The sequence below is a fragment of the Polypterus senegalus genome, chromosome 7 (assembly GCF_016835505.1).
Source record: "Polypterus senegalus isolate Bchr_013 chromosome 7, ASM1683550v1, whole genome shotgun sequence".
Taxonomy (NCBI): domain Eukaryota; kingdom Metazoa; phylum Chordata; class Cladistia; order Polypteriformes; family Polypteridae; genus Polypterus; species Polypterus senegalus.
In genome coordinates this window covers 123694320-123720591 of record NC_053160.1, presented here as the reverse complement: position 1 = coordinate 123720591, position 26272 = coordinate 123694320, and the positions used below count along the sequence as shown (strand labels likewise).

Here is a 26272-nt window from a genome sequence, read left to right as displayed (position 1 = left end):
TCAACTTTTGTCTCATCAGTCCACAAGGTATTTTCCCAAAAGTCTTGGCAATCATTGAGATGTTTCTTAGCAAAATTGAGACAAGCCCTAATGTTATTTTTGCTTAACAGTGGTTTGTGTCTTGGAAATCTGCCATGCAGGCTGTTTTTGCCCAGTCTCTATCTTATGGTGGAGTCGTGAACACTGACCTTAATTGAGACAAGTGAGGCCTGCAGTTCTTTAGACGTTGTCCTGGGGTCTTTTGTGACCTCTCGGATGAGTCGCTCTGCGCCTTGGGGTAATTTTGGTGGGCGGCCACTCCTGGGAAGGTTCACCACTGTTCCATGTTTTTGCCATTTGTGGATAATGGCTCTCACTGTGGTTCGCCGGAGTCCCAAAGCTTTAGAAATGGCTTTATAACCTTTACCAGACTGATAGATCTCAGTGACTTCTGTTCTCATTTGTTCCTGAATTTCTTTGGATCTTGGCATGAGCTTTTGAGGTGCTTTTGGTCTACTTCTCTGTGTCAGGCAGCACCTATTTAAGTGATTTCTTGATTGAAACAGGTGTGGTAGTAATCAGGCCTGGGGGTGGCTACAGAAATTGAACTCAGGTGTGATACACCACAGTTCGGTTATTCTTTAACAAGGGGGCAATTACTTTTTCACACAGGGCCATGTAGGTTTGGATTTTTTTCTCCCTAAATAATAAAAACCATCATTTAACAACTGCATTTTGTGTTTACTTGTGTTATATTTGACTAATGGTTAAATGTGTTTGATGATCAGAAACATTTTGTGTGACAAACATGCCAAAGAATAAGAAATCAGGAAGGGGGCAAATAGTTTTTCACACCACTGTATATATGGGGTTCTTGGTAAGCGACTGCTGGGTTGCTTATCTCCTGCTCTTTTTTTTTTGAAAAGGGAAATTAGAAGGAGAAAAAAACACTGGGAACACAAAAATATCAAAAGGCAAATGTTTAATGATAAAGTACAAATTTAACGGGTGAATGAGACCGCTAGCATCATACTCTGTAGTGTAGTAGCTACAACTGTTGAGAAGAGGTCTTGCCAGTGAGACTGGGTTGCAATCATGTATTCCGGCCATGAAGGACAGTTCTGAAGATATTTCTGAGCACTTCTATTTGTTTTGTTAGGTTTTTGAACTGTCGGTGGTACGTTTGTGAATGTCTAATTTTTCTTTCTTACTTGCTCAGAAGAGAGTGAAGGGAGGCAGTGTAGGTGCCAAACAATATGTGGCTACGTTAATAACTTAAACATGTCCAGTTCTTGGCATTTCACATTTATCCACTTCTTTGTTTGTTTGTTTTATTTCTTTTTTCCTGCTATGAATATAAAATGTTTATATTTATTGGATGCACTATTTGCTGTTTATCACCTGTGTGTGCATGTGTTTGAGTAGATGTGTGTGTATTCCCAAATGTTTTAATAGGAGTACTGAAGCTTATAAGATTGTAAATTGTTTATTGTAAAATTTTGACAGTAAGGATGGCTGGTTAGCTCTTAAAGTGTTGACATGTACAGTTCAGATACTGACATTCTAACTTGCCTAATTTCATTATATATTCATTTTATGTTTACACAAGAAGTTAGAGGCAATGCAACAGTTCCAGCACTGATATTCTGCCTCATTTGATGATAGTCCAAAAAAAAAAAAGGTCCAAGACAATTTTTATTTAGGTTTTGACGTCATGTTCATTTTATTTTTATAGGCAGTGACTGTTTACATTGTGGTTTCTTTGAATTGCTGGGGTTTGTTTATTAGGTGACAATATTATGCAGACTTCTAAAGAGTTACAAGGTTAAGTTACTATAGTTATTGTTTAAGTTTTAGGCAGTTATGTTATACTGTGTAATAAGAAGAGACTTGAGGCATGGCAAGGTTTGGGGCAGCCACCCGTTTAATCCGGTTTCTGGCTGCAAAAGCAATTGATTCATGTAAGGCAAGTTTACACAACAGAGTCCAAAACAGAACTGCCTCCCAGAGCAAAGGCAGGAGGCTTTATAGGACGGTGGGCAGAAGTGATGTCGTCCTCTGTGCCGGAGCCGGAAGTGATGTCGTCCTCGGGGCCAGGACCGGAAGTGATGTGTCCCGCCTCGAGGTGGCGGCTCCTGGTGGGATTTCCCGGGAAAGACCTGTAGAAAACTCAGAAAGAGCGTTAGCGTACATCGCAGTGGGGCAGATGTAAAATCAGTCCTCTCTAAGCCCTTCAGCTGCCTCCAATGCACACGTGTGTGACAACTGTTACTTGCGATTTCCAGGGAAAATACTGCCTAGGCTACTTTTGAGCTTACATTTGACTTATGCTGTGTCACAATGTATACAATACTCTTAATACTGTCAATACTGTTGAACTATAATGCTGCTGGCACCTTGTGACAATAGATTCACACTTTGACTTAGTCTGTCATGAATGACAGTAGCTCGTTGGAAAAGAAGGATGGAAAATGTTTTGTTAATTTTAATAATAAATGCTGCTGCCCACAAGCTGTAATCACAGATAAAATGTTTAGTATTTGTTTTCTATACCATCATAACTATAATTATTGCAAATTTCCTTGAAATATCATGATATAATTTTGAGGCTATATCACCCACCCCTATTGCACACCACATTTGAGTGGCTCAATTTCTGTGCACCCTTTCATATTGACTAATTGTAAAATTCAGTGAGTTAAGCCAATGTCTTCATTTCACGATCCATTTAAATGACTTGTTCTTTAATACGACTATAGGTTTATAGGATCTGGATTGTAAGGTCTACAGGGTGCAGTAAAATTCTTACATGCCTAGATTTTTTTTCAGTGGTGCATGATATTACATGAGATTATTTTTCAATGGTGCATGATATTACAGATGCTTTGTTAAAAATGACAAGGCTGAGCACACTTTCAGCTGGACTAATCTAAAGTCAAGCACACAGTGTTTGATTGTTATCTTACTGTAAATATGTGAATAAAGCAACAAATGTAAAGTTGAAAACAACTATTTTTATTTTTTTTTCTGCTGATCACTCTGTGGAGTAATAACAGTAAGGAGAGTGTGGGTCTCAGACCACCCATTTTTGGTGTTTCATTTTCTAAATCTTAAAATCTCTAGATAGCTATAGTTGTGACATTGAATTAATCAAGAGGGAACTGAAAATAACTCCAGATATGATAAAATTATATCATCCAAATTTTGGATCTGGAATTTGAAAAAAAAATGTCATCTCAAGATCTTGTTCACTTATGAGAGTAAGGTAATTGTGACATTGACCAATGAATTTTGCTTCATTGCTGTTATACTGTATCCAGGTACTGAAGGGGAGCTAAGTCCTCCAGTCAAATCTTTTGTTTTCCTTGTCAGTCAAAACACCTCTGTTCATCATTACAACAATGAAGTGTGAATGGCCGTAAATCTTCAGTTTATGGCATTGTAGTATTTTGAACTGGAAGAAAAGGGCTTTTAAAGGCGGTGATCAGCATGAGCTCAAGCGTGTGCAGAAGGAATTCCGAGTCCAGCTCGGGGCGTTGAAGGAGCAGTACACGAGAAAGCTGGAGCAGAAGTTGCAGAATAACAGCATGAAGGAATTGTGGGATGGGATGAAGATCATCACTGGCTGCAGCTCGAAGCGGGGTGCCACCATCAAGAGAGACGTGGAGAGAGCAAACCAAATGAACAACTTCTTTAACAGGTTTGACCACCATAACCCACTCTCACCTCAAAGTACTGCACCCTCCACCCATCCTTTTGCTGATACCAGCATAGGAGAGACATCCCCACCCACAATTACAGCAGCACAGGTGAGCAGAGAGCTGAGGAGACTTCATGCCAGCAAAGCAGCGGGTCCAGATGGAGTATTGCCATGACTGCTGAAGTCCTGTGCACTGGAACTGGGGAGTCCTCTACAGCTCATCTTCAACCTGAGCCTGGAACAGGGGAGAGTCCCGAGGCTTTGGAAAACATCTTGCATTACCCCAGTCCCAAAGGTATCACGTCCTAGTGAGCTGAATGACTTCCGGCCTGTCGCTCTGACGTCACATGTGATGAAGACCATGGAGTGGCTGCTGCTTCACCACCTGAGGCCACAGGTCCACCACACCCTCGACCCTCTGCAGTTTGCATATCAGGAGAAGGTGGGAGCGGAGAATGCCATCATCTATATGCTACACCGATCCCTCTCCCACTTGGACAGAGGCAGCGGTGCTGTAAGAATTATGTTTCTGGACTTCTCTAGCGCCTTCAACACCATCCAACGTCTGATCCTTCGGGACATACTGGCAGAGTTGGGAGTAGATTCATACCTGGTGGCATGGATCGTGGACTATCTTACAGACAGACCTCAGTATGTGCGTCTCGGGAACTGCAGGCCTGACATTGTGGTCAGCAACACAGGAGCATCGCAGGGGACTACTTTCTCCGGTCTTTTTCATCCTATATACATCGGACTTCCAGTACAACTCGGAGTCCTGCTATGTGCAAAACTTCGCTGACGACACTGCTATCGTGGGCAGGAGGAGGAGTATAGGAACATAATCAAGGACTTTAAGTGGTACGACTCAAACCACTTACACCTGAACACCAGCAAAACCAAGGAGCTGGTGGTGGATTTTAGGAGACCCAGGCCCCTCCTGGACAACGTAATCATCAGAGGTGACTGTGTGCAGATGTTGCAGACCTATAAATACCTGGGAGTGCAGCTGGATGATAAATTGGACTGGACTGCCAATACTGATGCTCTGTGCAAGAGAGGACGGAGCCGATTATACTTCCTTAGAAGACTGGCGTCCTTCAACATCTGCAATGAGATGCTGCAGATGTTCTATCTGATGGTTGTGGCGAGTGACCTTTTCTACACAGTGTTGTGCTGGGGAGGCAGCATAAAGAAGAAGGACGCCTCACGTCTGGACAAACTGGTGAGGAAGGCAGGCTCTAATATAAGCATGGAGCTGGACAGTTTGACATCCGTGGCAGAGCGACAGGCGCTGAGCAGGCTTCTGTCAGTCATGGAGAATCTACTGCATCCACTGAAAAGTATCATCTCCAGACACAGGAGCAGTTTCAGCGACAGACTTCTGTCACTGTCCTGGTTCGGGAATCCATTCCTGGGAATTCGGGAATCCCGCATGTCATTCCCGGGCTCCTGGGATGACACAGTGCACAAGCATCTCACATGTGAACGGTTTTAGAACGACCCCCACTTATTTTTAATAAAACTACTGCAATATGTTGACACCAATAAAAGACTAACCTTATCTACAAGCAGTTCATGCTGTCATATAAGTGCATGTATCTAGTTCAGGGGTGCCCACACTTTTTCGGCTTGTGAGCTACTTTTAAAATGGACCTGGTCGAAATGATCTACCTACATTAAAAATTTATATATAATAGCATAGTTTTACTGTCAAATAATGCAAAGCGTATGCGACACATGTTTCACCCTTTACGTTGCGCCATGGCGTGTGGTTCGTTTATTTGACAACATGTAGATCAGTGTGCAGTAAACCCTCGTTTATCACGTTAATCCGTTCCACACTCAACCGCGATAAATTAATTTCCGTGAAGTAGGATTCTTTATTTATAAATCTAATATTTTCGCAGTTAGAGCATAGAAAACCTGTTTACGACCTTCTAAATACGTTTTTTAACATTATTAGAGCCCTCTAGATGTGTAATAACACCCTTTAATCAAAACTTTAAACTGTGCTCCATGACAAGACAGAGATGGCAGTTCTTTCTCACAATTAAAAGAATGCAAACATATCTTCCTCTTCAAAGAAGTGCACGTCAGGAGCAGAGAATGTCAGTGAGAGAGAGAAAAGTAAACAATCAAAAAATCAATAGGGCTGTTGGACTTTTAAGTTGAAGCACCACGATAAAGCGGCTGCAAGGAATGGATCAATGTGAAGGTAGTCTTTCAGCATGTTTTAGAGGAGCGTCCATATCTTCTAAGCAAACAGCCTCTGTGCAAACAGCCCCTCTGCACACTCCCCCTCCGTCAGGAGCAGAGAATGTCAGAGAGAGTGAGAGAGGCAGAGAAAAGCAAACAATCAAAAATCAATATGTGCTGTTACAGCTTTTAAGTGTGTGAAGCACCGCGAGGGAAGCATATCGTATATTATTGAGGAGTTTTATTTAATACGTAATACGTACTCTGATTGGGTAGCTTCTCAGCCATCCGCCAATAGCGTCCCTTGTATGAAATCAACTGGGCAAACAAACTGAGGAAGCATGTACCATAAATTAAAAGACCAATTGTCTGCAGATATCCGCTAACCAGCAAAAAATCTGTGATATATATTTAGATATGCTTACATTTAAAATCCGCGATGGAGTGAAGCCGCGAAAGTCGAAGCGCGATATAGTGTGGGATCACTGTAATTACATTCATGGCATTCATAGTCTGAATCACAATCTGATTGTATTGGTGCATGTGGGATGACAAGTGTTAGAAGGAAATGGAATGGAATTATTAAGGATAAGATTGAGCAACACATGACAAGGACAGGAGTTATTCTGAACAGTCAGCATGGGTTCAGAAGGGGGAGGTCGTGTTTTACTAACATGTTGGAATTCTATGAGGAGGCAACAAAAGGATACGATCAAAGTGGAGCTTATGATATTATTTATCTGGACTTTCAGAAAGCATTTGATAAGGTGCCACATGAGAGGTTGGGCATCAAGTTAAAAGAAGTGGGAATTCAGGGTGATGTTTTTAGATGGGTGCAGAATTGGCTCAGACACAGGAAGCAGAGGGTGATGGTGCGAGGAACCTCATCAGAACTGGCTGATGTTAAGAGTGGTGTTCCACAGGGGTCAGTGCTAGGGCCGCTGCTATTTTTAATATATATAAATGATTTAGATAGGAATATAAGTAACAAGCTGGTTAAGTTTGCAGATGATACCAAGATAGGTGGATTAGCAGATAATTTGGAATCCGTTATATCATTACAGAAGGACTTGGATAGCATACAGGCTTGGGCAGATTTGTGGCAGATGAAATTTAATGTCAGTAAATGTAAAGTATTACACATAGGAAGTAAAAATATTAGGTTTGAATACACAATGGGCGGTCGAAAAATCAAGAGTACACCTTATGAGAAGGATTTAGGAGTCATAGTGGACTCCAAGCTATCAACTTCAAGACAGTGTTCAGAAGCCATTAAGAAGGCTAACAGAATGTTAGGTTATATAGCACGATCTGTGGAGTACAAGTCCAAGGAGGTTATGCTCAACCTTTATAATGCACTGGTGAGGCCTCATCTGGAGTACTGTGTGCAGTTTTGGTCTCCAGGCTACATAAAGGACATAGCAGCACTAGAAAAGGTCCAGAGAAGAGCGACTAGGCTGATTCCAGGTCTACAGGGGTTGAATTATGAGGAAAGATTAAAAGAGCTGAGCCTTTACAGTTTAAGCAAAAGAAGATTAAGAGGTGACATGATTGAAGTGTTTAAAATTATGAAGGGAATTAGTACAGTGGATCGAGACTTGTATTTTAAAATGAGCTCATCAAGAACACGGGGACACAGTTGGAAACTTGTTAAGGGTAAATTTCGCACAAACATTAGGAAGTTTTTCTTTACACAAAGAACGATAGACACTTGGAATAAGCTACCAAGTAGTGTGGTAGACAGTAAGACGTTAGGGACTTTCAAAACTCGACTTGATGTTTTCTTGGAGGAAGCAAGTGAATAGGACTGGCGAGCTTTGTTGGGCTGAATGGCCTGTTCTCGTCTAGATTGTTCTAATTGTTCTAATTGTTCTAATTTTGGAAAGAGATCTCAGACCGGCTGCCCTGAATGTCAATCAAGTGGTAAATGCCATAGGGAGGATATATGATAGACTAACGTTTAAAAATAATTTTTTTTTGAATGCAACGCAATCTACCTGATCAGATACTGATACACTTGTTCTAAACAACGTCCACGCTTGCCATTGCTCCGAAACACTGCCGTTTCAGCTTTTACTGATGCATCCAGTTTCTTGTCATCATTCTGTGATGGCAAGTTTCTTGGCACAGATAATGCGGATGCAACAGACTGATGCATTGCAATTTCAAGTTACCGTTCAAAGCTGTTATCTGACAGACGTCAATGAAATCTGCCCTGTCCCGGCATTCGTGAGCTGTTGAGTGCAGACTCCTCCCAGCCCACTATACTCCGTCTTAGTCGGAGCCGGGAGACTGACGACTGCTGCTGGTTGACTAATTTAATCTGCAAAACACTACACCGTGGGCCAAAAAAAAGTTCCACTTAATTATTTTCAACTATAGCTCTGTTATTTCTTGATCGATTTTTACACACTATATATGTGAGCTTGGCCGTTCCCGGTTTCCCGGGAATTACAGCAGTTTCATTTCCACATTCCCGGGAATGGATTCCCTAGTCCTGGTCCACTGACAGACTGAGGAGATCGTTCCTCCCCCACACTATGCGACTTTTCAATTCCACACGGGGGGTAAACATTAACATTATACAAAGTTATTGTCTGTTTTACCTGCATTTTTATCACTCTTAAATATTGTTTTTTTTTTTTTTAATCTGTATGCTGATGCAGGAGTATGTGAATTTCCCCTTGGGATTATGTGAATTTCCCCTTGGGATTATGTGAATTTCCCCTTGGGATTAATAAAGTATCTATCTATCTGTCTGTCTAATCGTGTAATTTTGCCTTAATATAGCTGCTTTATAGTGCTCCACGTGTACAGTCTTATCTGTGTGTGGACAGCTGCTTTAACACTAGAATTACCAGAGCCTACAAAAAAACTCGTAGACCCGGCCCACCTTAAATCCGTTCACACCTCTCCGGCAGCGTCCTTTGTCCTCTAAATGTGGCAATAAAGACAAGCTGCAAGCAGCCAGCTATTCCATCCTTCCCATCGACTTAGAACGTGCACGAACTTCTCTCGACTCACGCCTTGATTATCTGGGAGTGAAGTGGAGTTTTAGAGTGGAAATACAACAACAACATTTATTTATATAGCACATTTTCATACAAACAGTAGCTCAAAGTGCTTTACATATTAAAGAATAGAAAAATGAAAGACATAATTATAAAAAAATAAATCAACATTAACATCGAATAAGAGTAAGGTTCAATGGCCAGGGGGGACAGAAAAAACAAAAAAACTCCAGACGGCTGGAGAAAAAATAAAATCTGTAGGGATTCCAGACCATGATACGCCCAGTCCCTCTGGGCATTCTACCTAACATAAATGAAACAGTCCTCTTTGGATTTAGGGTTCTCACGGAAGGGCTTGATGATGATGATGGTCACGTAGACTTCTTCCTTTTAATCCGTCCATCATTGTTGGAGCATCATGAAGCTTTGAGTAGGTGGAGGTGGCGCAGGCCACCACCACAAAGAAACCGGAAAAAGAAACAGAAAAGAGAGTAGGGTCAGTACCGATTTTAGAGCCACCATGAATAGTTGTTATGATGAATTGAACATACAGAGTATCAGTATTAAGTTAAAGTGAAGTTATAAAAAGGCCATGTTAAAGTAATGTGTTTTCAGCAGTGTTTTAAAGTGCTCTACTGTATCAGCCTGGCGAATTCCTATTGGCAGGCTATTCCAGATTTTAGGTGCATAACAGCAGAAGGCCGCCTCACCACTTCTTTTAAGTTTTGTTCTTGGAATTCTAAGGAGACACTCATTTGAGGATCTGAGGTTACGATTTGGAATATAAGGTGTCAGACATTCCGATATATAAGATGGGGAGATTATTTAAGGCTTTATAAACCATAAGCAGAATTTTAAAGTCAATTCTGAATGACACAGGTAACCAGTGTAGTGACATCAAAACTGGAGTAATGTGTTCTGATTTTCTTTTCCTAGTTAGGATTCTAGCAGCTGCATTCTGCACTAGTTGCAAACGATTTATATCTTTTTTGGGTAGTCCTGAGAGGAGTGCGTTACAGTAATCTAGTCGACTGAAAACAAACGCTGAACTAATTTCTCAGCATCTTTCAGTGATAAAGAGGTCTAACTTTACTTATGTTTCTTAAGTGAAAAATGCTGTCCTAATGATCTGATTAATATGTGATTTAAAATTCAGATTACAGTCAACAATCACCCCTAAGCTTTTTACCTCCGTCTTGACTTTTAATCCTAATGTATCCAGTTTATTTCTAATAGCCTCATTGTATCCATTATTGCTGATCACTAAAATTTCAGTTTTCTTTATTTAACTTGAGAAAATTACTATTCATCCATTCTGAGATACTAGTCAGACATTGTGTTAGTGAATCAATAGAATCGGGGTCATCAGGTGCTATTGATAAGTACAGCTGTGTGTCATCAGCATAGCTGTGGTAGCTCACGTTGTGCCCTGAGATAATCTGACCTAACGGAAGCATATAGATTGAGAATAACAGCGGACCCAGGATAGAGCCTTGTGGAACACCATATTGGATATCATGTGTCTTGAGTTGTAATTACCACAACTAACAAAATATTTTCTCCCTGTCAGGTAGGATTCAAACCAATTTAAGACACTGCCAGAGAGGCCCACCCATTGACTAAGGCGATTTCTAAGAATGTTGTGATCAATGGTGTCAAATGCAGCACTCAGATCTAAGAGGATGAGAACAGATAAATGGCCTCTGTCTGCATTTACCCGCAAGTCATTTACTACTTTAACGAGTGCAGTTTCTGTGCTGTGATTTGTTCTAAAACCTGACTGAAATTTATCAAGAATAGCATGTTTATTTAGGTGGTCATTTAACTGCATAATGACTGCCTTCTCTAGAACTTTACTTAAGAAGGGCAAGTTAGAGATGGGTCTAAAATTTTCAAGAGCCGAGGGGTCAAGATTATGTTTCTTAAGTAGGGGTTTAACTACAGCAGTCTTAAGACAGTCTGGGAAGACCCCAGTATCTAGTGACGAATTTACTATGTCAAGAACATTATCAATTAGCACGCCTGATACTTCTTTGAAAAACCTAATAATAGATTGTTAGATAAATAATAGATTGTTATTTGGAACACACGCATTTCATGTGTGTTCCATTTCTAAAGTAATCTGTGTAAACACATTTGTAAAACCAAAACATTTTTCATATTTTAGTAGTAAATGACAAAATATAGGCATAAACTATATAATGCACTGAATAAACTCCTGATCTGACTCTTAAGTAACAGCGCCAGCATACATTCACACCCGATCTGACGCTGTACGTTTTCAAATACTATTGCATGTACTTTGCGTTGAAACTGCTGCACTGAATAAGCTCACGCCATCTGTAACAGCGCCGGTGTGTATTCAAACTCGATCTGACACTGTTTGTTTTCAAATAATATTGCATGTATTCAGGGCCGGATTAAGATCCCTAGATGCCCTAAGCACTAAGTAATTTTGGTGCCCCCTTACACTAGCAATTCAAAATATTAAAACAATAACAAACTAGAAAATAAAATTTTATTTTATTATCGAAAATTCGAAAATAAAACATTTTTGACATGAAAACCCATAGATTTACCATTTTGATTATTTTATTTATGGCTTTTGTGTCAATTTAGCAAATCTGTTTACACATATTCTTAGTACAAGATTTGAAGAATATTTTGTGAAAATTTTGTTAATAAATCTTTATTAGTAAAGTTATAAACAATTTTATCCAATAGTAATCAGCTGTACAATTTTCACTTTTACATAATGTAAACGAATTTAAAAATATCCAAGAATGGAATTAAATAGACTTACCAGAATATTTTTTCTTCAAACTGGGATGATTTTTTGTTTTTGAAAGAAAAGTACATAAAGTAATGCTTTCTACGCACTAGAAATTTAAGTTAAATAACAGATAATTCACGAAACACAAAATCTATACTAATAAAAGGCAAAGCCCTCACTCACTCACTCACTCATCACTAATTCTCCAACTTCCCGTTTGGGTGGAAGGCTGAAATTTGGCAGGTTCATTCCTTACAGCTTCCTTACAAAAGTTGGGCAGGTTTTATATCGAAATTCTACGTAATGGTCATAACTGGAAGCTGTTTTTCTCCATTTACTGTAATGGAGATGAGCTTGAACGCCATGGGGGCGGAGTTTCGTGTGACATCATCAAGCTGCCCACGTAATCACGCAGTACATAGAAAACCAGGAAGACCTCCAAAAAGCGCTGAAGAAAACATGCATTATATAATTGAGAAGGCAGCGTTTGTAATTTAGTGCCTGCCCATATAAGGCCGTCCGTCAGCGGCAATCCAATAGCAAACTCCCACTAAATATTCACGGGTGAAGGACTGTGTTTATGGAGAGGAAGATGAGATGGTCAGGGTGGTGTTTGACACAAACTCAGCGAAACTGCGAGAGAAAGTTTTAAGTGCCAGGACTAAGGTAACATTAAATACAGCCACGGACATAGCACCAGATGGCACCAGAACAGCTGGGAACCTTCGATGCATGTACACCGAGCGGCTCACGTGAACTGACGCAGTGCACAGATAAAAAGCAACAGTTCCAAAGAGCGCTGAACAAAAACCAAATTACACAATTGAAAAGGCAGCAAAAAATATGAAGTGTCTGATAAGCATATTCATAAATCCAGCTACTGCGGAAACAAAGCACACGGTGGAAAAAGTCAATGTCCCGCTAAAGGAAGACAGTGTAAAAAAACCCGTGCATGCAGTGTGTCAGGTCTCAGATAAAGAAGAAGACGAGCTGTTTATTGATGCAGTAAGAAACGAATCGATGAAAGAAACCTGTCATCTTTACGATTGACAAACACGGAATGTAACTTGAACACAACACATCCTACAAATACGAGCCTGATTGAAAGAAATAATGATAATCAAATCCTTGATGACAGCAACACTCAGTAACACTCACAAAACAAATACTGTATATTGACAGTCATGTTACGTTATTTTTAAAATGTTCCCTTTTCTTTTTCATAGCTTTTTTAACACACTACTTCTCCGCATGCGATACGCAGGTATATATATATGTGTGTATATATATATATATATATATATATATATATATATATATATATATATATCTATATATATATATATATATATCTATATCCCGATCTACATACTCGAATAATGGATACTTGTGATTGTTTTGGTAAAGCCATACTCAGTGTATTCATTAGATGAACGGTAAAAAAGTAAGAGCGAGGGAGGATGCAGGCTGTAGTCTTGCGTCAACTCTATCTGAATTGCGCGATCACATTTCAAAAAATATATCTTCAAGTTCTATTTAGTCCATATTTGTCAAACTCAAGGGCCACGGGCCACATCCGGCCCGCGAGATCATTTTATATACTGTATTATTGTTATTAATGGCCCGGGTATATGAAGCGCTGGTAACACAATAAACTACAGATCCCATAATGCAGCGCTTCAGCTGCCTTGCGAACACTTACGCGTTAATCAAGTCTACCTTATGATGCTGCAAGTTATTGCGAAGCTAGCTCACACGATGCTGGAGAGAAAAGTTCATTCTGAAAATAGAGCCTTTAAAAAGCGATGGGAGGCTGAGTATATGTTTACTGAACCCGTGTGTCTCATTTGTGGAGCTAATGTGGCTGTAATTACAGAATTTAATCTAAGACGGCACTATGAGACAAAACATCAGGGTAACCTGAATGCAATGCAGAAGATACAGAAAGCAGAATAATTAAATAAGAAACTGACACTTCAGCGGACATTTTTACCCGTGCGCAATCACAAAGTGATTTCAAGTGAAGCTGCTTTTATGGGAGACACAAATGCACCAGTGCAACTTGCCCCACTTTCCCTGTTGCCAAGTAATGTTAAACCAAGTCGTCACTACGGTGTTCCCAAATACCACTTTGCTGATAAACTGAGCGCACTGAGTTTGCACGGCGCTTTGGTGACTTTGAAGAACAAAAAAAGTCCGTCTACATGCGGCTCGAACCTTGTGCATGTTTGGTAGCACATATCTGTGTGAGAAGCTCTTCTCAGTGATAAAGACTAACAAAACAGCACACAGGAGTCGCCTTACTGATGAGCACCTGCAATCCACCCTGAGAATCTCCACAACACAGAACCTCACACCAAACAGAAACGAACTTGTGCCCATAAAAAGATGCCAGGCGTCCAGCTCTAAAATGACATATGAGCAATGACAACTGAATGATTTGATTTGTTATTGCTGAAAGGAACACATTTTATTTATATTTCCAGGTTTTGTTATGCAGCATGTTCATATTTGAATTTGTATAATTTTGACAGGATATATTTTTATGGAGAGCAAAATCTTTTGGGATATTTAAAATCTAAGTTTATTTTTTATATAAAATTACATAAGAGTAAAGAAATTTGAATGTTTGTTCTTTTAATGTTTACTTTATTTCTAACTTGTATAATTTAGACAGGATATATTTTTATGGAGAGCAAAATATTATAAGTTGTTTAAGGTTTGAGTTGATTTATTCAGGAATAATATTCCTGTCTGTTTTTACCATTCCTACCAAAGATATTTCTGTCGACTAAATAAAAATTCCTTCTATTTAAAATTTAAATAGAACTTGAACAAATACGATAGTTCATAATATCCACGCAGACTTGCACGTAAGAGCGGGAGTTATCCATTTTAACAAGCAGCGTATTGCACTGATCGAAATAGCTGTGTGTGTATATATGTAGATATGTATGTATATGTATATATATGTTTATATGTGTGTGTGTGTATGTGTATGTATATATGTGTATATATATGTGTGTGTATATATATATGTGTATATATATATATATATATATATATATATATATATATATATATATATATATATATATATATATATATATATATATATATATATATATATATATATATATGTGTATATATATATATATATATATATATATGTGTATATATATATATATATATATATATATATATATATATATATATATGTATATATATATGTTTGTGTGTGTAAATATATATATATATATGACAGCATACTCCTCACTCACAACAATGACAAAACAATTACATTGACAATCATGTTACGTTATTTTCAAAATGTTTCCTTTTCTTTTTCATTGCTTCTATAACACACTACTTCTCCGCTGCGAAGCGTGGGCATTTTGCTAGTTACATGATAATTTTTAATTAACGATTATTTAAAAATATATAAAAAAAAATGTTTTGAATCAAATTATTTTCACAATATTTTGACATAACATGGTGTTTAAGGGGTTCACCATGAAATGGGAATTCCCCATCGTAGATGGCACCAGTATGCAGAACGCACTGTGTAAGGCGCCATCTACGAACAGTGATGGCATAGGGAATTACAGGGAGGCATTATTCATTTTTCATTAAATTTTGAAAATGGCTATAAATTTAGTTAATTAATTTATGTGATAAATTCGGCCATGAAAAATTTTGTGGTGCCCCCTTTACCCTTGATGCTCTTAAGCTTACTTTGCTTATATGGTTAATCCAGCACTGCATGTATTGTGCGTTGATCCTGCTGCACTGAATAAGCTCACGCCTTCTGTAACAGTGCCAGCGTATATTCAGACCCGATCTGACACTGTTCATTTTCAAATAATATTGCATGTACTGTGCGTTGATCTTGCTGCACTGAATAAGCTTACGCCTTCTGTAACAGCGCCAGCGTGTATTCAAACCTGATCTGATGCTGTTCGTTTTCAAATAATATTGCTTTAGTGCGAAAACAGAATCCCTTCCCGCAAGAAACATCCACTCGCATATAAGAACAACGCTGCTGCACCTGGTGGGGAGGGCTTCTGTTTTCTCCGATCTGAGTTCTCCTCTGTTATAGCGCGTCTTTATTTGAAAACGGCGTCAGATCGGATGGGGGTGTGTCTGGAAGCTTGAAGAGCTGCACCAGTGTCAGCAGGTATTTTTTGTGACATTGCATGTGTAATTTGTGAGCATGCCCTTGATGATCAAACAGAGGAAGCTCTGCAGTTCACTTGTGACTCTACTGTATGCTGTAGGATGATAAGTAAATAAATCAGCTCGAATGTTATTTATTTGGATCACATAAAGACGCGCTATAGCTTGCATGTTATTTATCTGGATCACAAAGACGAGCTATAACTCGCATGTTATTTGGATCACATAAAGACGTGCTATAGCTATTTGTCTATCCCCTTAGCTGTTTTTTATATCTATTATACAGTTCCTTCCCTGTTTATCTGTCTTTTATGCAGTGCTCTGTTTGTCCATGTCTTATGGATCTTAAAAATAACAGTTATAAAGACACTTGTTCATGTTAATTGCCGTCTCAGTTGTTAAAAATAATATTTTAAAAGGAGCATCCCATATTAAAATACAACGAACTGACTGACTGACAGACAGAATAACCCATCCTCCCCAGCGGGGAATCGAACTCTAAAGCGCAACAGGCCTGCTGCGCACTGATTGGCTGAGCAGTCTGTGTGAACTATCCGTGACTGGGTGGGGGGACAATAGTATGTATCGTAATCGTGATAAAGAAAAAAAAAAAAAAACTAACTTTTACAAGTCCTATAAATGTACACTTCTCACTCTATATAACTCTAAGCAACTGACACGCAGTTAAACAGACTTGAGCTGAGAAAAACTGTGCGGGGTGGAGGGATGTGATAGCAGGCTGTTTGCTGCTTATTAACACATTTAAAGGACAAATGATGCTGGCGAAGAGGTGAGAAGCGTTTTAAGGTGGGACGGATCTACGAGTTTTTTCGTAGGCTCTGGTAATTCTAGTGTTAAGCAGTGAATATCTTGAGTATATTATGATTCCTGTTTTTGTTATTTTGGTTCACCTACGCTATAGTTACTATGAACTGTATTGTTTATACGAGTATTAGGTATCTTCCTTATAGCACCCCATGTGGACAGCTGCCTCAAGCGAAAAGACTTAACTAGTTGTGCATAAGTAGACCAAATGGTTGTCTTCACACCTGTGCCAATCACCAAAGCAGGTGCCCGCTCAATGCACTGTTTTGTATTGAAGGTGTGTCTTCTCAGCTGCTAACCCCTGTGGAAATATGGCAATCACCTACACCAGTTGCTCTTAACAATATACCTTGACCCAATCGAAACAGCATAAAATAAATATTATAAAGCAGCATTAATAAAAACAGAGTAAAACTGATAGTAGAAAAAGTAGGAAATATTTGAAGAGAGACCTTTAAAGGTTAAGAAAAGATAGTCTTATTGAAAATTATGCAGAAAATTAAGGTGATTGAAGAGGAGTCTTGTAAAGTCTGGGCACAGGGCTTTTTTTTGGTGGTCAGTCCGCAGAGGTTGTTGCCAGTTTCTGTGGGCTCTTCTCCTTCTTGGGCTCACCTTGCTTTTCTCTCTCCTGCTTTGCCCACCTGCCTTCCTTCCTTCCTCTTTTCTACCCAGCATGCACCCAAATTTAAAAGGTCTAACTTCACATTGAATTAACAGTGATTACAAAAATAATCAGTGTTCACCTTTCTCAGGCTCTTTATTCATTACAATCCTAATTATCTCTTGTCTAATAAATTAAGATTCTAAAAGAATGATCTAAAAGATATAAGGTTCAAGTCAGTAAAGATACAGAATTTAAAATAAATCTATAGCAGTTGTTTAAAAATATATACAGAGTGTGTTTAACATGGGATAAAAGAATCCAGAGTTTAAAAGTCCAAGGAGATTCTGTTCAAATAAAGTCGAAAGGAGCAGGTTTTCTAATTGCTGGTTGTTTACTCAGGCGTCCTTATTGCTGGCAGGTTTAAGAGTGTTAGCTCACACAGTTCACATTCTAAGCTCTCTTTTTCAGTCAATTTTCTCGTATTATATACTGATTAAAGGACTGCAGTATTTTATAAGTTTTAAATATTAAAATGGCTTATTTTTATGCCAATGCAGGCATTCTTCAGGCATTTGTCCACATTTTTAAAGCGTTTTTCCAGCATTTTTTCAAGTGTTTTCAAAGAAACATTTTGCTGGCAAAATATGACTGACATCCTTTCCTGTCACCATTTTGTACATTGTGAAGTGTTCGTGTTGTGAGGCGATGGTGGTGTCTCCAGGTTGTCTGCTGTGGTTTTTTTTTTGCTTTTTATCTTAGTGATCGCAGTACAACTAACAGAATTATTCAAAGTTTTAATCACATTTAATTCTTGAACTTGTAGAAATAGTATTGAAGTCTTTGAAAAGAAATGACAAACTTAAACCTAAAGAGATTTTTAAATGAGTTTCTGTCTTCTTGAATTTAATGGAATTTAAGAGCATCCTCTTGAGACCTGTCTACCTGAAGAGAGGTTGAGTCCTAAACTCTGTCAGCGGTCACAAGAACCCCAAGCACTGGGAAGAACTGCTTATTTTAGACAACACTGCACAACAAAGTTTTTCTTCTTGAACACTTGGGTGTTTCTTGTAGATTTTTGGGTGCTGATCACAAATATCACATCAAAATGTACCCATCACGTACTGTTTCAGTTTTATCATGATTTTTTCTTATATTTGTATCCAAACATTTTCGCTCCCATAAGTGACTTATCAACAATGGTTTGTGCAGCCTGGGCTTGTCCAGACATGGAATCAGGCCAGGTTGGAAGCCGTTCTGTGGAAGTTGACATCCTGGCCAGGTCTGAACGAGCTTGACACTGTCTTAGCATGCTTGCATACACCAATCCTGCTCATTTGGTTTATATAGATAGTCAGTGTGTATGTATAGTATCAGTATAGTATCTGTAGCAATATAACAGTAAGTAAGCTTGATGCTATAGATGTTTTGGTGTCTCGTCAATGTCATAACAGCCACGATACATTCTGCTATATCTGTGGCGAATATAAACTTGCGCCTCAGAGTCGTTGGATGACTGCTCTTGTGAATAAAGCTTATCTGTATTTCGGCTGCAAAATTGGTGATCAAGACAAGAAATGGGTGCCTCACATTTGCTGTGCGACATGTGCTGTCAGTCTGAGAGCCTGCCTTGGAGGCACTTGAAAGACAATGCCGTTTATGGTGAGAACCGAAAGACCATGTGACAGACTGTTACTTATGTTTGACTAATGTGTCTGGTTTTTCTGCCAAAAACAAGAAGTCAGTTGAATATCCTAATCTGCCTTCAGCAATGAGACCCATGCCACATGACAACAGTCTTCCAATTCCGAAACCACCAGAGGATTGGACCTTAGACGAACCAGATGAACAAACTGCAATGCAGGGCACTGACAGTGACATTAACCCAGATTTTGAACTGTTCTTATCAGGTGATCCACATCTGATAAAACAGTCTGAATTGAACGATTTGGTCAGAGATTTGGGTCTGTCAAAAGCAAAAGCCAAGCTACTTTGTTCGAGACTACGTGAATGGTGTTTGCTGTCACCAGGTACAAAAATTTCTGTGTTTCGAGGCAGACATCATGATATAACTAAATTTTTTGCACAAGTTGACAGTCTCTGTTTCTGTTGTGATATTGAAGGATTGTTCTCAGCCTTGGGTTGTGATCACAACACGGAAGAGTGACGTTTCTTCATGGATTTGTCAATGTTAAGCCTGAAAGCTGTCCTGCTACACAATGGCAACGTTTATCCTTCAGTACCTGTTGGTTATGCAGCACACATGAAAGAAACGTATAAGAATATGGAACTGTTGGTGAAGCACGTTCATTATTGCAAGCATTGACGGATTCCAGTTGCCCTGGAATTGTTTCTCCATTGTAGCAATGTCATGGTGAAACCTTTCACCGTGTTCGTCATTGACAGCACTGAGATTTGCGGGAAAGAAGTCCAAGTGTGAGTGGAGGAAATGAATCTTGTGTGACATGTTGCACTTGATTGTTTTGTATGCTTTGAGAAGTTTGTCTACCAGCTGAATGTAGTTTGGGGCTCTGTAATTGCCCAGAAAATTATCAACAATGTCTTTGAAGGCATTCCAGGCAGTTTGTTCAGGCCCAACTAACGGATCTTCAAACCGCTTGTCACTCATAACATGTCTGATCTGGGAGCCAACAAAAATGCCCTCTTTGATCTTGGCGTCAGTTATTCTTGGGAACATCTGTCTAAAATAACAAAATCCTTTGCCTTCCTTGTTCAGTACTTTCACAAAATTCTTTGAGTCCCAGTTTTACGTGAAGAGGAGACAAAAATATCTTTGCTGGGTTGACAAACGATTCATGTGCCACATTTTTCTGTCCTGGAACTAACTTTTTTTTGGAGTGATCAGTTCTGTCGAGACTAGTGTGACTCTTTGGCCCGACTGTCCCATTCACAGATCAAACAACTGTACTTTGTATAGCCGAGCTGCAGTCCTAGTAACAGAGGAACAACTTTAAAATCTCCACAGATATTCCAGTGTACCTGATCATCAACAACTTGAGATAATACAGCAGACACACTTATTGAACTCTGTTGCTTAAAAAAAAAAATCTCTCTATTATATAAAAAAATCCTGTGATGAGACTTTTTGGAAGATTTTTTCAAGTCCTGTGAGTTGAGACCTTGGCCATGACATTTTTCCAAATCACGCCCTCCTCTCAACCATTTTCAACCACGCACACGGTAATCTTGCCTCTCATTCGTGTGAATGCTTTTGACAAGCACAGTTTCTGCTCTCTTAGCTCTTTTAAATTTTAACGTTTTCCTCATTTTAAGTTCCCAATTAAAGAAGACATATTATGTCCAAATCTTATTGAAGAAGTTTATCATGAAGGGTTATTGGCAGAAAAAATGAGTACACGGGCAATTCTAGCACCAAGAAACGAAGTCAAACGAATTAATGGCAAAAATGACGATCGGTTACACGGCAAATGGGTTAAATGCGTATCAATAGACTATGCTGAAACAGGTACAATATCGCAAAGAATATCTACAACTGTTAACACCGTCTGGTCTTCCACTGCATGAATTACTGTAGAAAAAGATGTATCAGAGAAAAGTAATGTAGTACTGTAGTAATGTAGTAATGTAATCTTCCCCGTATAACATTACACAACAACGGAGATCTTGATATGCCATTCGTATTAAAACATTAACAGTTTACCATTAGAATAGCTTTTGCAAAGAAAATTAACAAATCTCAGAGCCAAACATTCGAAAAAGTAATTTTACTTAATAGAGAGAAAGAAACAAAATTCAGTCACGGGCAGTTATATGTCGCGTTGTCACGATGAAAATCCAAACACAGAATCAAAATTCAATACGATATTAGCAAAAATTTAAATAAAAATTTTTTTACTGAAGTTTTATAGGAAAAGTGTAAGTTCAAAAAGTATTCGCATTTAATTTCAAAGCCAAACAGAACAAAATTGTATTCCGCAACAAATAACTGTAACGCAACATGAAACAATTTACTTAATTCTTACATTTTACGCTTTTTTTTTTTAATATGGCTAAATACTCGCTGTAATGTAAAATTAGTTCTATTATACATACTGTATGTAACAATTTCCATGAAAATAAAAATCTGTTTAAATTGTACAGCCACATCCCCCATACGCGAGAGACAGAACCACAAAGAGGCTAGCGCGTAGCGCAGGCAGGGGGGGTTGGTGAGGGAAGCGAGCAGGGGGCAAAGCCCCCTAGTAATAGTAATAAAAAATAAGTTTTCGGTCATACACTGTCCTTCACATTAGTTTCAGGTGTTGCTAACTCATGCCTAGTTGATTGCCCTTATTAACGATTCTTTTCCAGTTTCCTATTAATTAATTTCATTAAATGTTTGTAAATTTAAATTATAGAGCTTTCTTTTGTCAGTCAATCCTAATAGTTGATCATACTCGTATGAAAATTCTTGCATAGTTTTATCAGCACTTTTCAAAATAATACTAAAGCTTCGAGACCAAAGTGCATTTGATACAAAACAAAAATCTCAAGAGGATCTGTGCAGAAATTTTTCAAAACCTGGCAGGATCTAATCAATAACATTTTAGAATAAGCTTTTAAAGCACTGAGGAAGTAGATTCTCTCCCCATTTCTTTTTCTTCTCCATTTATCTTTATTCACTTATTAATTAATCTATTTACTTATTTTTACTAGCTTTAAGTTTTATTCTGCTGCCCATGCTCTCTTTCTCAGGGGTGTAAGTTGATTTGTTTTCAATTCTATTTTTGTAAAATTGGTCTATTTGTATGGAATGTTGTGTGATTTCAATAAAATCAATAAAATTATATAAAAAAAAAAAATCTCACTTTATCCACTGTAACTATTCATTTTTTTCTTTAAAAAAGATTATCTGTTAAAATTATCAGTTATTAATTAATATAGTTTTAGGCCAACTATAGGATATAGGAACAGTATTTTCTATAGAGTAAATGGATATTAAAACCTCAGCAGCAATGCTAACAATTCAGAAAACTGAAAGAAATAAGAAAGCCTTAATGGCTGCAGGGAGTGGCACAGATAAGTAAAAAAAAAGATAATTAATTAGAACAAAAAAGCTATTTACTAAAATTAATTTCCATTTAACACAGCTTTGTGTTTAAGGGGATCTCAAAGTACAGGTAGCTGAAATGTCGGTAGCCATTTTCACATGTGCCTCAATAAACGCGGATATTCATAGAAACATGGATTCCAAAATGCAGTGTAAACTGTTCTGTTTAGGGAAACAGGGTTAATGGCTGCTGAGAAACCTGGTAAACAAAGGTAGCTTTCTCCATGAATAACCCAATTAAGTGGTCTTATAAACCCATAACTGTGTCACTGTTAAGGATTTTATGGTCTGCGCATGTCCGTTTACACTCTGTCAGCCTGTGCATGTATTTGCTTTTCACACACTTTCAGCAGCCATGGGTAAGAATACAATTCCAAAAGCAAATGTTCAGGCGGTTGCATTATTTCTTCTAGTTAATATAATCAATCTAAATATTTTAGAAATTCTAAATTTATATTGATGACCGGGCGGCACGGTGGTGCAGTGGTAGCGCTGCTGCCTCGCAGTTAGGAGACCCGGGTTCGCTTCCCGGGTCCTCCCTGCGTGGAGTTTGCATGTTCTCCCCGTGTCTGCGTGCGTTTCCTCTGGGCGCTCCAGTTTCCTCCCACAGTCCAAAGACATGCCGGTTAGGTGGATTGGCAATTCTAAATTGGCCCTAGTGTGTGCTTGGTGTGGGTTGGCACCCTGCCCAGGATTGGTTCCTGCCTTGTGCGCTGTGATGGCTGGGATTGGCTCCAGTAGACCCCCGTGACCCTGTGTTCGGATTCAGCGGGTTAGAAAATGGATGGATGGATATTGATGACCTGAATATACAATGCTGAACTCTGAAATACTATCTTGAGAGCAGAATGTTAACATGTTAAAAATACAGTAAAATGCGTAAAGTACTTATCATAGTGAAGTAAAGATACCTGTGGTGTTATTTCAGCAGCAATGAATGCAAAGCAAGAAACACTTATACTGAGTTCTTTTGCAGGGCTTAGTTACACAGCCAAGCAGAAAAGTGATCTGCGTGTAATCTTGCAAAAGAAACCTATAAATAATAAATCTGACTAAATATTTATAAAACACAACAAAATTTTCACAGGCCTTGTGCTTATTTTCAGATTCACAGTAGCCGATGATGATGTTTTAAAGTCTTTTTTGTTCCGTTTAATGACATTGGAGCATTTTGAAAAATGAGAACTCCAGAAGATTACTTAAAGATGCAGATTAAAAAAAAAAAAAAAAAGTGTTTCTGCGTTAATCGGATTATTCACCTTAATCCGGTTATGTGTGTGCATGTAAATACAATGATTAGATGTTTAACTTGTAGGTGCAGACTGATTATCTATCTGTATCATATGTTTTTCTGTTTTAAATTTTCAGTTTTGTACACAAACAAATTACATATTAATGAGGCTTTGTTTTGTATAGAACAGCAAATCATTCTGCATCCTTAAAAAAAGAAGAATAAAGGGCACTTTTTCTTCAAAAAATGTTAAAGCAAGGATGGAGCACTGTACAATTTCCCAATAAATCAAAATATTTTGAGTTAATATTTAATTATACAGGACTTTCTGGCTGAAAGCTGCACGAAGTAAGTTCTTCTAGTGATAGTGTGATAAATTAAAAGCAGATTAAATTTGCTTGGGTAGTAACGTTGTATACAGAGCAAGTTCCCTTCTTATGGCTAAAGTTGCTGTTGTCCGGTTAAAAAGTGCTATTTCTTTATAAGGTATGAAGTGTTATGCAGTACAGTTTTCTGCAATTTGCAGAAGCTTCTTCTTAACATGAAAATGAGAATCTCAGTGTATTTTAATAAGAACATGCAGGATTAGGCAGGCTGTCTGTCATTTTGTCTAAAGAACTGCTGTTCAGTAAAGGAAAATGGAGAAAGGTTTGAAGATCTTGAAGCTGACATGTTGCAGATTTTGACAGACACATGATATGTTTCATTTTATTAGGGAGTCCAAAAACCTTGAGACTTTACATTTAGCCATTTTCGTTTATGTGTGTAAGATCCATAAGATAACCTTTAAGTTCCATTGATTTCTTTACCTCTTCACATATTGACTTACTGAACTCCTCTAAAAGTGAAATTATGCTTCCTTCAGTAACAGGTTGATCTATAGTTTGTTGTAATGTTGGTCCATTTTTGAAGATGCCGTGGAAGGTGATGGAGAAAGGCTGCAAGATTTAGAGTGATGTACGAGTGTGAAGGTTGAGCCTTTGGCAGTACCATATTGGCTTCACCATTTTGCATGTTCTGGAGCTTCAGAAAAAGTCTGTTTTTCCCATTTGGTATTTGAAGAAATGCTCCAGTGTGGCCTTTATTCTCAACATTACCACTTTATTCTCGCCATTTATGTCGAGGTTAAAGTCGACATTTCCACTTTATTCTTGTAGTTTATTTTGTCAGTAGAATGTCCTAAACTAATCTTCATTTTAAAATGAATGTAATTTACTAGATTTTCTCAAACCCCGTCATAAGTTAATGTAGCACATTAAATGCTTTGTGTTAAGTGTTCCCCGACTCTGTTGCTAATCGCTCCACACTAAGAGGAGGTGTAGGCAGGGATCGCCGCACAGAATACATTCACTTCACGATATTCCTGCTCTCTGAACATTTAGAATGCTAAGATAAATACTTGATATAATTTTCATGATGAATGCATTAAAGCATGTATTAAACATGCATGTTGGTGTGGTGGTAGTGCTGCTCCCGTGCAGTAAGGGATGCCCAGGTCTACGTTCAGTGTAGAGAACTTTACGACAGGTGTGACGAGGCTCCAGAAAACTGGATGTATGAATGGGTATCGCACAGGTTCAACTTAAATATTGTGTAAATGTTGGATTCGTGATGTGGTGGTCAGAGACACGAATGCAGAATTCAATGGATGTTCTTCTGCGCAGGCTTTCTTTATTGCATGTGTGCTGTCTCTATCTGACTTACCAAAAACCCCAGTTTCTATCCTTCCTTTTTCTTCACATATCCAATCACCACACGATAAAGGTCTTTGTGAAATTAAAACTAGTTATAAACTTAGACCACGGAGTCTTCAGAACTTTAAAAACATATTTGTTATACATGTTTGTTTATGCCATCCATTCAGGGTTGCGACCATCCTAGTAAGCATCATGTGCGAGGCAGGACCATATCCTGAATGGGGCGTCCGCACATCGCAGGGTGAATATGAGCACACTGTTACACTAGGGGTCAATTTAACATAACAAAACCCCACATCCTACATGACTTTGAAATGAAACTGAAGCACGCCGAGTAAACTCACCAGAAAAACATGCAAACTCGAGGCAGGGAACATTCGGGAACCCTTGCTGCGAAGCAGCAGTGCATCCTCTACGTCACCGTGCCCCCACATGTTTAATACATGCTTTAATGCATTTCATTATGAAATGATATCAAGTATTTTTCTTAGAATACATTAATTTCCTCATATTCCTGCTCCCTGAACATTTAGAATGCTGTGTGGTGATCGCTGCCTGCACCTCTTCTTAGTGCAAGAGGAATTCAGTTTATGAAGCACGTACCTATTAACATGGCTCAGGGATCACTTAACACAAAGCATTTAATGTGCTACATAACTTATGATGGCGTTTGAGAAAATCTAGTAAATTAAATATTAATTTTAAGATGGTTTACTTTATGATGTTCAACTTTAATGACAAACTACGAGAATAAAGTCAACATGTCGACTTTATTCTCGACATATAGTTTTAGTTTTTTTTTTTCTTTACTGTGTACATATATTTTTTTTTCTTCTCTGTGGCCCCAATATGCTTCTGTATATCTAGGATAAGAAAACCAACTAATGTGGGTACACGGTGCCTCTATAAGTGAGCTTGCATTCTGGAGCTATTGCTGCTCATGGAAAAGCCTTCCATGTAGTAATAATGAAATAATGGAGAAGTAATCGGATCCAAACAGACCTCGAATGGA

General features: G+C 38.4%; 1 protein-coding gene across 3 annotated transcripts in view; it reads left to right on the top strand.

The window, feature by feature from the left end:
* Nucleotides 1–26272, top strand: part of zfyve16 (zinc finger, FYVE domain containing 16) — a 137523-nt gene that overhangs the window by 42605 nt on the left and 68646 nt on the right. The gene's annotated exons all lie outside the window — the stretch shown is intronic.